Here is an 11551-nt window from a genome sequence, read left to right as displayed (position 1 = left end):
AAATTGATCTCTGTGGTGTATATTTAGAGACAATCAGCAGAGAATTTTTTACAGAGAATTTTATCATGCAGTCAATTTTTTTCTGACGTCTGGGTCCCCAGAATTTTTCTACGAGGAAAGATAGGCATAACAAGAACTCTTTATTGAGCAAAGAAGCATCGAGATGGAACACAAGGATGTGCTCCTTGATTTCTGCCCTTGGTGCTCCACTCCCCCACTCTCAGCCCACTGGAGAGTGCGGACATATTCCTCATGGGTGCATGGACAAGAGAGTAAAGGACCTCCAGGTCAATCACGGTGACTGAAGTTGCTTTGACCACTTTGTTTGCTGTATTTGAAATGCTCTTGGACACACTCCCAGCCCCACTGGTAACAGCCTGATTGTTGCTCAGAAACGGGATAACACTGGTGATGAGAACATGAGCATTAGACCCTATGGTGAATAGTAGGTCATTGTGCCCAAATCTGGAGAGAAGAGGTTCGTGAAGGAGGGAGGCACCATGGTAAAAATTCAAGAATGTTTGGAGACCTCTATACAGAGCGTTAATAACTTTAATCTGTAGAGTTCAGACATTCATGATGGAGTGTGCCCCTCTCTACCTTTGATGACCCTGTTCTCTAGTATATATAGGTGCCCACACAGAACATACAGCTACCACCCAGCTCAACATTCTGAGATCCAGTCCCCCAAGGCATTTAAAGAGGTATAAGTGTTCCTACCTCAAAGGGTTGCTGGGAGGTATACTGAGTTTATATATGCAAAGAATTTAGACCCATGCCTGTCACATAGTAAGAGTTCAACAAAACTATATCACTTGTCATTATTATTTGTGGCCCTGATTAAAGAGGGTGCAGATAAGACACAACAGGAGTTCACTATGGTGAGTGTTCCTCCCAGGAGCCTCTTGGAGCTCAGATGTTTGAAAACAAAACAGCAGCCTTGACTCAAATGGCCAAGATATGCTCACTTCCTCTATGGCTGCCAGGGAGGGCCTGGCATGAAATGAGGGACAAGTAGATGTCAGGTCCTGAACTCTTTATTGCATTTACGTAGTTAAGGACACTGTTAGACAGCCAATAAGTCATGCTGATAACATGCAGAATGGGATTTAGAAGCAGTGGGGATGTCTTTGGGCTCTCTTCTACACTGCGCACTTGGCATTAGAGAAATAAGTGTGACTTTCGGTTCCACCATGTAAGATCCAAGAAGCCTTACATTACATCCTCATCGCTCTGGGAATCACTTCTTGACTCAAGATAACATCATTTAGAGAAAACGAGCTGAAGGATGTAAGCATCTTGGAAATTGCAAATACTGTACTAAAGACTTAGCCTTTTATTTTAACAACTGTCATTTGTGTCAATAAGCTGTAGAATATGAATGATCATTTAATGATAATGAATATTTAAGGAGCTCTCACTAAAGGGAAGGCACCATGCTAGATGCAGTAGGGAAATTGAACAATGACTAAAACACATGGCTGACGTAGCAAAAGTGAAACTTAGCACAGGATATATGAAAGTAACAGGTAACAGCCAGTTGAGCAAGGCAGGACCTGTATGCTAACAAAGTGATAGAGTCGTTTCCTGTTACACTCACCCAGATGAGGGAGCGAAATCCCCAAGGAAAGCACATTAATGGTGTTGTTCGTTGAGCGAATGGAACTTTTGTGGGCTGGATGTTAATGGGAGTATGATTTTGTCCCAGTCTTGGCTGGCTGAGGCCCACACTCAAAACCATAGAAATAAGGTGTGCCTGTATCCTACAAGAGGGGCCTAAACCTTGATTCTCAACCGGAGGCAATCTCCCTTCCAGAGGATATTGGCAATGTCTGAAGACGTTTCTGGTTGTCACAACAGGTTGGGGGTGCTATAGGCATCTCGTGAGTAGAGGCCAGGAATGATGTTAAACATTCTACTGTGCCCAGGACATCCCACCCCCATGTCAAACAAATACTGAGCCCCCAATGGTAGCAATTTTCAGGCCGAGAAATCCTGGCCTAGCTACCTTTCCCAAAGACTTATTGGGAGGTGGACAGAATTCATAATTCCAACCTTTGGCTCTTGCACTACATCCAGCCCAGCTATAAGGGGAGCCTAAACCCTTGGGGACATTGATTCTATGGAGTCTTTCTCTAAAGATACAGTTGGGAGTATCCTGGCTTCTTCCAATGAGGACATGAAGAGACAGCCCTCCCACCTTCACACAAACAAAAGGACTCCCCAGGCCCTGGGGCCACCAGAGATTCAGAGCCGAGATCTGTATAAAGGGTCATAGAAGCGTTTGACCTGAGTCCCTACGGGCAGATGGGCAGAGGGACCAGTGATGACTGTCACCTAAAAAGTCAAAAGGGGATTTCAGGTCATCGCAGACTTGGTAACTGGGGCCAACTTTCCTACTGAAATCAGCAAAATCCTCTTGATGAAATAATAATCTTGCTAATAATCATCCTAGGGGAAACTTCCACCTTCGTAAATGGATTGCTTATTTTGGCATCATATACATATGGATAAAATTCCCATATATTGCTAGCCATTTAGAGCAATGTCAGAAATGTCCAATCTAGCATCGGGCTCCGAGTCACCCCTCTCCTGTGCTCACACTCCTGGACGCTCCCTCTCCTCTTCCTGTTCCCGCGTCCCTGGCTCCTCCTTAGCCTTCTTTGTGGGCAGACAGCCTGAGCAGGCAGTATTCACCTGCGAATGTGAATTTGTTTCCCTACTTTTCAGATTGGTTGAGTGATACTTTTAAATTTTTAAATTTCATGTTTTATTTCTTGATAACATTGGCTTTTCTTGAAATGCTGTTCTTTTGTTTAGATTTGCAAGTGGATATACATAATGGAAGCAACAGAAATATTTGTTTCAATAATGGAAATGATATTTTCACTACAGGGTATCCAGATTTCACTTTTCATGCACACAGGTACCGACAACACCAAATCAGGATTTGTGGATCAAAAACCCTTGTTCAAGATCAATTACAGACAAAGAACCACAACCACGAGGTGCATAAAATTCTGTCCGTTCTGCTTTGGTCCTTAATATAAAACGTGCAGAAGTAGAAGAGGACACGATGACCTAATAGAAAGGCCCCCAGAAACCTACATTACCATTACACCAAGTTAATAATCACACACACCCCTAATCATGACTGTGACCGCATCCCTCCCAACAACTCTGGCCCCAAGCCCAGACCTCAGCCCTGACTAGGCCTCAGCCTCAGCCTGCACTACGTCCTGTGACCTTCCTCGGGTCAATGCCTCAGTCTCAGAGGAAAGAGAAAAGACAGCCTGATGGTTGTCGATTGTACCTCCACAGATGCTACCAACTGTACCCCAGATGTCTGGTTTCACCTAACTTCCTATTGGGCTGGATTCCTATTTGGAGACTTGGTATGTTGAAATGGTCTGATTATCTCAGAGAGAAGCAAGGTGCAGTGTTTCACTCCCCAGAGATTTTCAGAAGTGTCAAAAGCTCAGGCTGGCAAAGAACTGCATGGAATTCATATCCATTCACTCCGCTGGCTGCCACATAATGAGCCAGATGTTGTGTGCATCCAGGAGCTCATGTGATCATCATAAAAATCCTGCAAATGAACCTAATTCATGGAAGAAAGAATTGTTGCTTAGAGAGGAACAGAAATGTTTTCAAATGCATAGTCCATGCTGTTTCAATTGCGACATTGGGCCACTTCGAATTTCCTTAGTGTTTGTTAACTTCACAAGAACATACTCTGGCATTTGTGGGCGACCATGGGTTGTCCCAGACCTGCTGCCACACCCAGCCGAGCTTGGGCAGGACAGTATGAGTGTCACTCATGAAACCATGGCTGGGGCGCCCGGGTGGCTCAGTCGGTTAAGCAGAAACTCTTGATTTGGCTTGGGTCATGATCCCATGGTTCGTTAGTTGGAGCCCTGGTTGGGCTCTACGCTGACAGTGGGGAGCCTGTTTGGGATTCTGTCTCCCTCTCTCTCTGCTCCTACCCTGTGCAGTCTCTCTATCTCTCTCTCTCAAAAATAAATTAATGAACAACAAAAAAAGAAGTCACGTGTAAAGGAATACAGCAGGCACACATCTGGAAGATTTCCCTTTCAGGACAGTCTGCCACAGGACCCTACCTGCTAATTTCCTCATCTGTGACATGGAGATTAATCACAACAGCCATCTCCTGGGACAGGGGAGAGGATTACATAAATTATACAAGAAAGCTGTCAGAAATATGCCTAACAAAAGCAAGTCCACAATGGACATTGGATGTACATTAATTTTAGCACTTACCATTACGTTTGAAACACAACATTGCTTTGAAAATGATCCCACATGTGACATCATGCTCATGAGACAGTGGCAAGGCCCAGGGCAAGTAGAAGCTGGTTCGAGAGACTGCTCTGACTCACGACCCCCAGCAATTGCAGCTTGCTCCCTTCCTGGAGGCACCCAGATTGTAAATGAAATTTGATTTCTCTGAGTCCTCATCTGCCTGGTGACATCACAATTAACTTACAAGACCCAAAGATACTCTGGTGCTTGTTCACATGGCGTATTCAAATCATCGATGACATATTTCAGTCTCTGATTGTTGTGTTGTTGTGGTTGTTACAGAAGAGTAAAGGTCAGGTTTCCCATCCGAGTCTCGAGTCAACAGCAAATCAGAGGTAGATACACATGGGGGCTGAACCCAGCAGGCATGGCCCCATGTCTCTGGGCAATGTCTCTGGGGTTTGGGATCCCAGGGGGAATGGCTGGGGGGGTGTGAGAACCATCCTGCCCCACCCCAGCCAGACACATTGGTACCAGGATCTCTTCCCAGATTGGGGGCCCTCTTACCCCATCTGCCCAGCACTCACGGGACTCAGGAAGCCGCAGAACTGCTCATACCTGTGGTTGATCAGGAAACTCTCTAAGCCACCACTTCTTCTAAATCCTGAACCAGCTCCACCCTCCTATCACTGGCCTGCCCAGTCCTGCTCACAGGGACCTCACTTCTCACCTTGTCCCTGGGGAGCCAGCCTGGCCCGCAGGATGTCACTGCTGGTGGCCATCATCTTCTCATCTCTCTGGGCTTGTGAGTGTCCCCCAGTCACTTCAGTCTACAGGAGAACTTGAGAAATTCTTTATTGTTGCCCTTTTCCATATCATTTGCTCATGGGGATTTCTCTTCTTGGCTTGCAGTTGGCCTTGGGCAGGGGAAACTGGAACAACCTGAAATATCAATTTCCAGAGCAAGGGGGAAGAGTGCACACATATCGTGCAAGATGTCCGCTGAGGTCATCAATAGAGCCATACACTGGTACCGGCAGAAGCCAGATCAGGAGATAGAACATCTAACACTTGTCTCAACACACCCCGTTCGAGTTTCTTTAGGAGGGAAGAGCGACAAACTTGAGGCAAGTAAAAACGCTCACGCTTCCACTGCAACCTTGAAAATAAATTTCTTAGAGCAAGAAGATGAGGCCGTGTACTTCTGTGCCTGCTGGGACTGGAGCCACAGCACCAGAGTTGCCAGGAGAAGCTGCACAAGAACCGTGCTGGGGTCTGGGTCCACCCACATCCTTCTCCACATGGGCAACCACAGAGGCCGCACGGCCCGGTGCCCAGCCGGAGCCTCTCCCTCTGCAGTAGTGCCTGACCTTTGCAGGAAGACATTATAGATTCTGCTCACACAGCGAGCCCCACGTGATACCAGCGATGACGGTCCGCGTGAAAGCAGTTTGACACTGGTTCCCGCTGGATTCAGCTGTCTGGGAACTCTGAAAACACAGGGTGGATGGATCAGCGAAAAATCCATGTGTCTGTTAATTCACTGTGGAGACAAAGGTTTCTAGCACCCGGGTGGCTCAGAATGAAGAGAGGAAAGGACATAAATATTTCCTGTCATTTTTACTTTCTGATTTAATTCACGGGCATTACAGTTCTTCACAGGTGGAATGATCTGTCAGACATAATAACTGAGGCCATCCTGAAGGAATCTAGTGACCATGAAACCCTGAAGTAAGCAACCAGCTCTTTGGGGAATAGGAGACACCAAGGTATAAATTCTGTATCCTGGAGAGATAGACAGTGCCTGACTCCACATCCAGGGATCGATACGGGGACGAAAACAGAGATGTACTTTTAAACAGCCCCTGAGCACTTCACATGCTTCCAATATGGCGGATATGCCTCCAAGACTTAGTTCTCCAGGGTTCTACAAAGAGAAAGAAAGATCCTGAATAAGAATCAGATTGGTAACAAGAAAGATAATACACAGTCTCTACATCTGTAAAGAAGAGAAAGGCATGTCCTTCACACATCAATAAAACACAAAATAATTATTGAGAATTGAAATCTGTGATTAGTAACTGGATGGCTATGAGTTTTCAAAAATAAGGAAACACACTGTGTTATGTGTGAAGCTATAAAACTCCCTCTCTTGGGGCGCCCCGGTTGGCTCAGTCGGTTGAGCATCAGACTCTTGATTTCAGCTCAGGTCATGATCAAAGGTCGTGAGATGGAACCCCGAGTTAAGCTTCACACTGGACACGAGCCTGCTTAGGATTCTCTCTCTCCCTCTCTCTCTGACCCTCCCTCACTTGAGCTCTCTCTCTCTCTCTCTCTCTCTCTCTCAAGAAAAACAAAAACAAAAAAACTCCAACTCCTCTCCCACCTCTTTAGAGTTCACTGTCAAAGATGAGAAAAAAACCTTTACTTGGCAAAAATTTTGGTACCTTTGGTAAATGTGAACATCTAAATGCATAATTGCCATGCACTTTATCCCTCCTTCCTGAGATAATGACAACACATTCATTCTGTTTCTCATTCTACGGATCAGGTGCTTCTATCACGTGCAGAGAGGCCACGGAAACTGAACGTCTTCCTTCCCAGGGGCAAACTCCGGATCTTGTGTCCCACTTTCTGTCCAGCATGATTCCTGACAGTGGTGGGTCCCCAGCTGGAGGACCCGGGGGGCCTGGGTCTCAAAGGGTCTCACCTGTCCCCTAACACATCTACAGAAGCAACGGTAGGAAGATCCCTGAGGGGAATATAGAGTCAGAGAATGTGAACCGTTTCCAGAAAGAAGGGGATGAAAACAAGTACCTAGCTTCTTATTGTATCTGTGTCAAATGCTTTACACAGATTATATCACTTAATAATGAGAAGAGCAGGGCAGAATTCACCTGAAGTGGCCCCACAGAGACTGATCTCAGGAGGGAGAGCCACCCTGACTTTTCAACACAAAACGACCAGGAACCCCTACAGTGGTGACGGGAGGGAAAGGGGCCATCATCTATGAGACTTTGAAGTGACAAAATATTATGGAGCCATTAAAAACATGTTTTTTGGATCAACTATAAGAACCTGGAACTTATTCACCACATATTCAAGGAAAAGGTTAAACACAGAACTGGTTTATGTAATACGCTTTCAAATACATAAAAAGAACTAACGCAAAGGAATTCTTCAAAGTTTAAAGAGTGGATGTCTCTGGAAAGATAGGTGCTTTTAATTCTTCTTGGTACATTTAAAGATTTTGTAAAATTTAATAAAAATCTATTATGTATGCATAATCCTCAATATTTTATTGATCTATACATTTAATAATGAGATTGTGTATATAATAATATAGAATATAGCTATATATACATATGACACACTTAAAATTGTTATATATTTTTAATTTTCTGTGTAATAATATTACTACTCTGTATCTTCCATAAAAAATACAAACTAAGACACTACAATTAGCCATAATGGTTGCCATGGAACAGGAAGTCAGCAAACTATATTCATACCCAGCAGCCCCTAGTTTTGTAATAAAGTTTTACTGAAACACCACCTTGCCCATATGTTCATAAATTGTCTATAGTGGCTTTTGCACTAAATGCCAGAGTTGAATGGTTGCAACAGAGACCCCAAAACCCTAAAATGTTATCGTGTGGCCCTACACAGAAGTAGTTCATCAATCACCTCCATAGAATGATACACTGAGAGTGACATTTATTGTTACTATAGGTTTCCCTATTTCTTAGCGTTTCTTCAATGTCCCTTCATTACATAGCCACTCTCCCCATTTATGAACTTATTCTGAATAAATTGTATAACATATCTCTGACTCATTTTCCTTATTTTAAAATGGAAACATATTAACCTGAAGGAGGTCCTGAGAGAAGTAACGTCAATAATACCTATAAAGTTCTCACGACGCTTGGGGCATGCCTCATGCTCAATATATTGGGGCATTGCAGCGATTATATGGGTTATTATTGCCTATTTGAAAATGAAATCATTTGGATGTGTATTCTAACTTTTTGGTGCCCAACATTTGATTCGTGGACCAGCAGCCTCCACTCACCTAGGAGCTTGTTACAAATGCAGAAAATCAAACCTCAGCCAGGCCTCCTGAATGCCGATCTCGTTTCACAAGGTTCCTGCAGGATCCCTGTGTACTTCACTCACAGTCGGAGAAGTCAGGATCTAAAAGTAAGGGTCACTTATGAGTAATACAAAAGGGTTGAGGCTGTATCAGCTTCTCATTACCTTCCCAGGGGTGTCCATGGTGGGAAAACGGTGAAGTTAATTAATGTTGCACCAAAATATGAAACACTAGGTGTCTACCAAAAATAGGGACTTTAAGGAATAAGGCTGAAAATACTAGCTTGAGGGGCGCCTGGGTGGCTCAGTCAGTTACGCATCTGACTTCGGCTCAGGTCATGATCTCACGGTTGGTGGGTTCGAGCCCTGAGTCAGGCTCTGTGCTAACAGCTCAGAGCCTGGAGCTGCTGTGGATTCTGTGTATGTTTGTCTCTCTCTCTGCCCCTCCCCCCCCACTTGTATTCTGTCTCTTTCTCTCTCTCTCTCTCTAAAAAATAAATAAACGTTAAAAATATTTAAAAAAAGAAAATACTAACTTGAAAATATTGAGAAAAATAAAAGAATAAAGAACTGCATATGTGACCAGCTCACAGATATGTGAATGGATATATTAATAAAATCAAGGTAAATTTAAGAGTTTTAAGAGTGGTAAAGCCTGTTGTGGATAATATTTATTTTTATTTTTTGCACTTCTTCTGATTTTTAAAAGGTTTACAATGATTTTATATAAATTTCTTATGAAACATATACACTGTAAGATGTGTACAAGTGTATACTTAATTATTTATAAATTTCAGCTATAAAAATAATCATAAGTTCATAAATAAAGCTAAATCGTATAAAGTCTAAGTAAATGACCACTTAAATTATATATATGTATGTGTACGTATAATTTAAATTTATATAGGTGTATAATTAGTTTTTTGCATATAATCATATAATTTTATGTGTGTCTGTATACGTATATGCTGTGGAAGAAAAACCATAAATAAATGTACCGCACTGAAAATGGTGTTTGCCCTACAGTGGTATAGTCATGGGAGACCTATGTTGTTATCATTGTGTTTTCCCTTTTCCACAGGAGTTTTTCACTGAGTTCCCAGGGTCCCACAGATACCAGCTTTGTGACTCTGGATACATGAGTTAATATCTGTTTGGTGCATTTTCTACATCTGTACAACAGACTATAAGGTCTTCAGACCTTTGAGAGGAGAAACTGAGATAACATACGTAAGGCACAGCTCCTAAAAGATAGCAGATGCTCAAAAAATAGTACTATTAATGTTATTCCATACCAAAATTACTTCTGGAAGATCTAGGTATTGACATATTCATGAGAGAGGCTACAAGGTCTAGTCAGACTTCAAGCCATGACCCAGTCTACACTCTAGTCTATCTGGTGTTGTCCCAAACAAGTGAATGATAGGACATTGAAATTAGGATTTTCTGACATTGCATCTGTACTGTGGGGGCCAAATTAAGTTTTTAAATGCATTCTACTGCTCACGCCTTTGGAATTATTGTGGCATCCAAACAATATCAATAGGGATCTCAGTATTGGATATAGTTATTGGAAATTGTTGCACTGTTTCACATCACTCTGCCCTGAAACCAGAAGGTGAAAGGTTTCATACTGAACATGAAAGGCGTCTTTTCCTATGTACTGTATGCAACCCTGGGAGGGGCACAGGGTGTGCGAAGGAAATAAGGCAATCTCATCATCCCCAAACCAGCACACAATCAAGGCTGTCTCCCTTGATTTTCCGCGCACCCCTGGGGTGTCCTATCTGGTGTGCAGACAGCACGGGATGGCCTGTAGAGACCATGTGACCCACCTGGGTCAGATCACACCCTTCCCCCCCTGACTGAACCATCTGGTCATCAAACTCTTGTTTTCCTGCCTCCTCAGCAAGATGTCAGTGTTGGAAGTACTGACGTTCTCCTTCGTCTGAGCTCAGACCGGCTCCTCACTCGTTTCAACTTTTGGTGGGAGAGCAAAGACATGATTTAATGGTGCATCTTTATAAAGCTGGTGTTCAGAACTCCTCTTTGTTGAGCCCAGTTTGTGTTTGACAGTTTAAGTTGGAGCGATCTGAAATGCTAATCTTTCTGAGAAATATAGAAAAAGTCCAAACACTGCCTAAGATGATATTCAGCCACTCATACTGGTTGAAGCATAGCCTGACAGATTTTTATCAACCATGAGGCTCTGTCGCCAAAAACAGTGTTCCCGGGTCCATTTTGACCTTGAGAATAAATCTGCAAGAAAAGGAAATGTGGGTATTTACTACTGTGTCAGCTGGACACATAGGTCAAGAGGTGCCCGGACAACCCACACGGAACCTCTTCTCAGGTCTGTGTCTACCCACATTCTTCCCTACGTGAGCACCGTGGCCAGCTTCTTGGCTTGTGCTCAGAGCTGGCCTCCACTTCCCAGGACGTCTTCCTCAACCTCTGAAAACTCAGACTATGTTCAACATCTGGACCAAGTCAGGTAACTGTCTGGAGATTACCCGAAAGTTTATGTTGCTCAAATCCAAAGAAGAAATCACTGAGTGCCAGGAAACATGTTGCCGATATCACATATATATTATATTAGGTATATTATGTATACATATTACATATATATATATATATAATCACAACATTTTTGCAATGTAATATTCATTTCGTCCACTTTATTTTTTAATTTTTTGTTTATTTAGTTTTTAGACAGAGAGACAGAGCATGAGCAGGGGAGGGGAGGGGCGGGCTAGAGAAAGAGAGACAGAAACATAGAATCGGAAGCAGGCTCCAGGCTCTGAGCTGTCAGCACAGAGCCGGATGCAGGACCCAAACCCACAAACCGTGAGATCATGACCTGAGCCGAAGTTGGACGCTTAAACGACTGAGCCACCCAGGCACCCCAAGGCGTGTTCGTTTTCAAGCACAAAACATATTTATCTCAGTATCTACTCTACCACACAATGTGGCCAGCTTCCAGCCAGACACCCAGAGGCGTAGAGCAAGTCAAGAGGAAACACAGTGTGAGGACCCAGACCAGTCACCAGAACCAGACTGAGACATGACAGAGATGTTGGAACCATCAGGGAACTTAAAATAATTTTGATGAACGCTTTAAAGGATCTAATCTAATAGGAAAAGTAAACAAGATGCAAGATCAGGCAAATCATTTCATTAGAGAGATGGAAAGAAT

This window comes from Panthera uncia, chromosome A2 (assembly GCF_023721935.1).
Source record: "Panthera uncia isolate 11264 chromosome A2, Puncia_PCG_1.0, whole genome shotgun sequence".
Lineage (NCBI taxonomy): Eukaryota > Metazoa > Chordata > Mammalia > Carnivora > Felidae > Panthera > Panthera uncia.
This window is presented reverse-complemented; position numbering follows the sequence as displayed.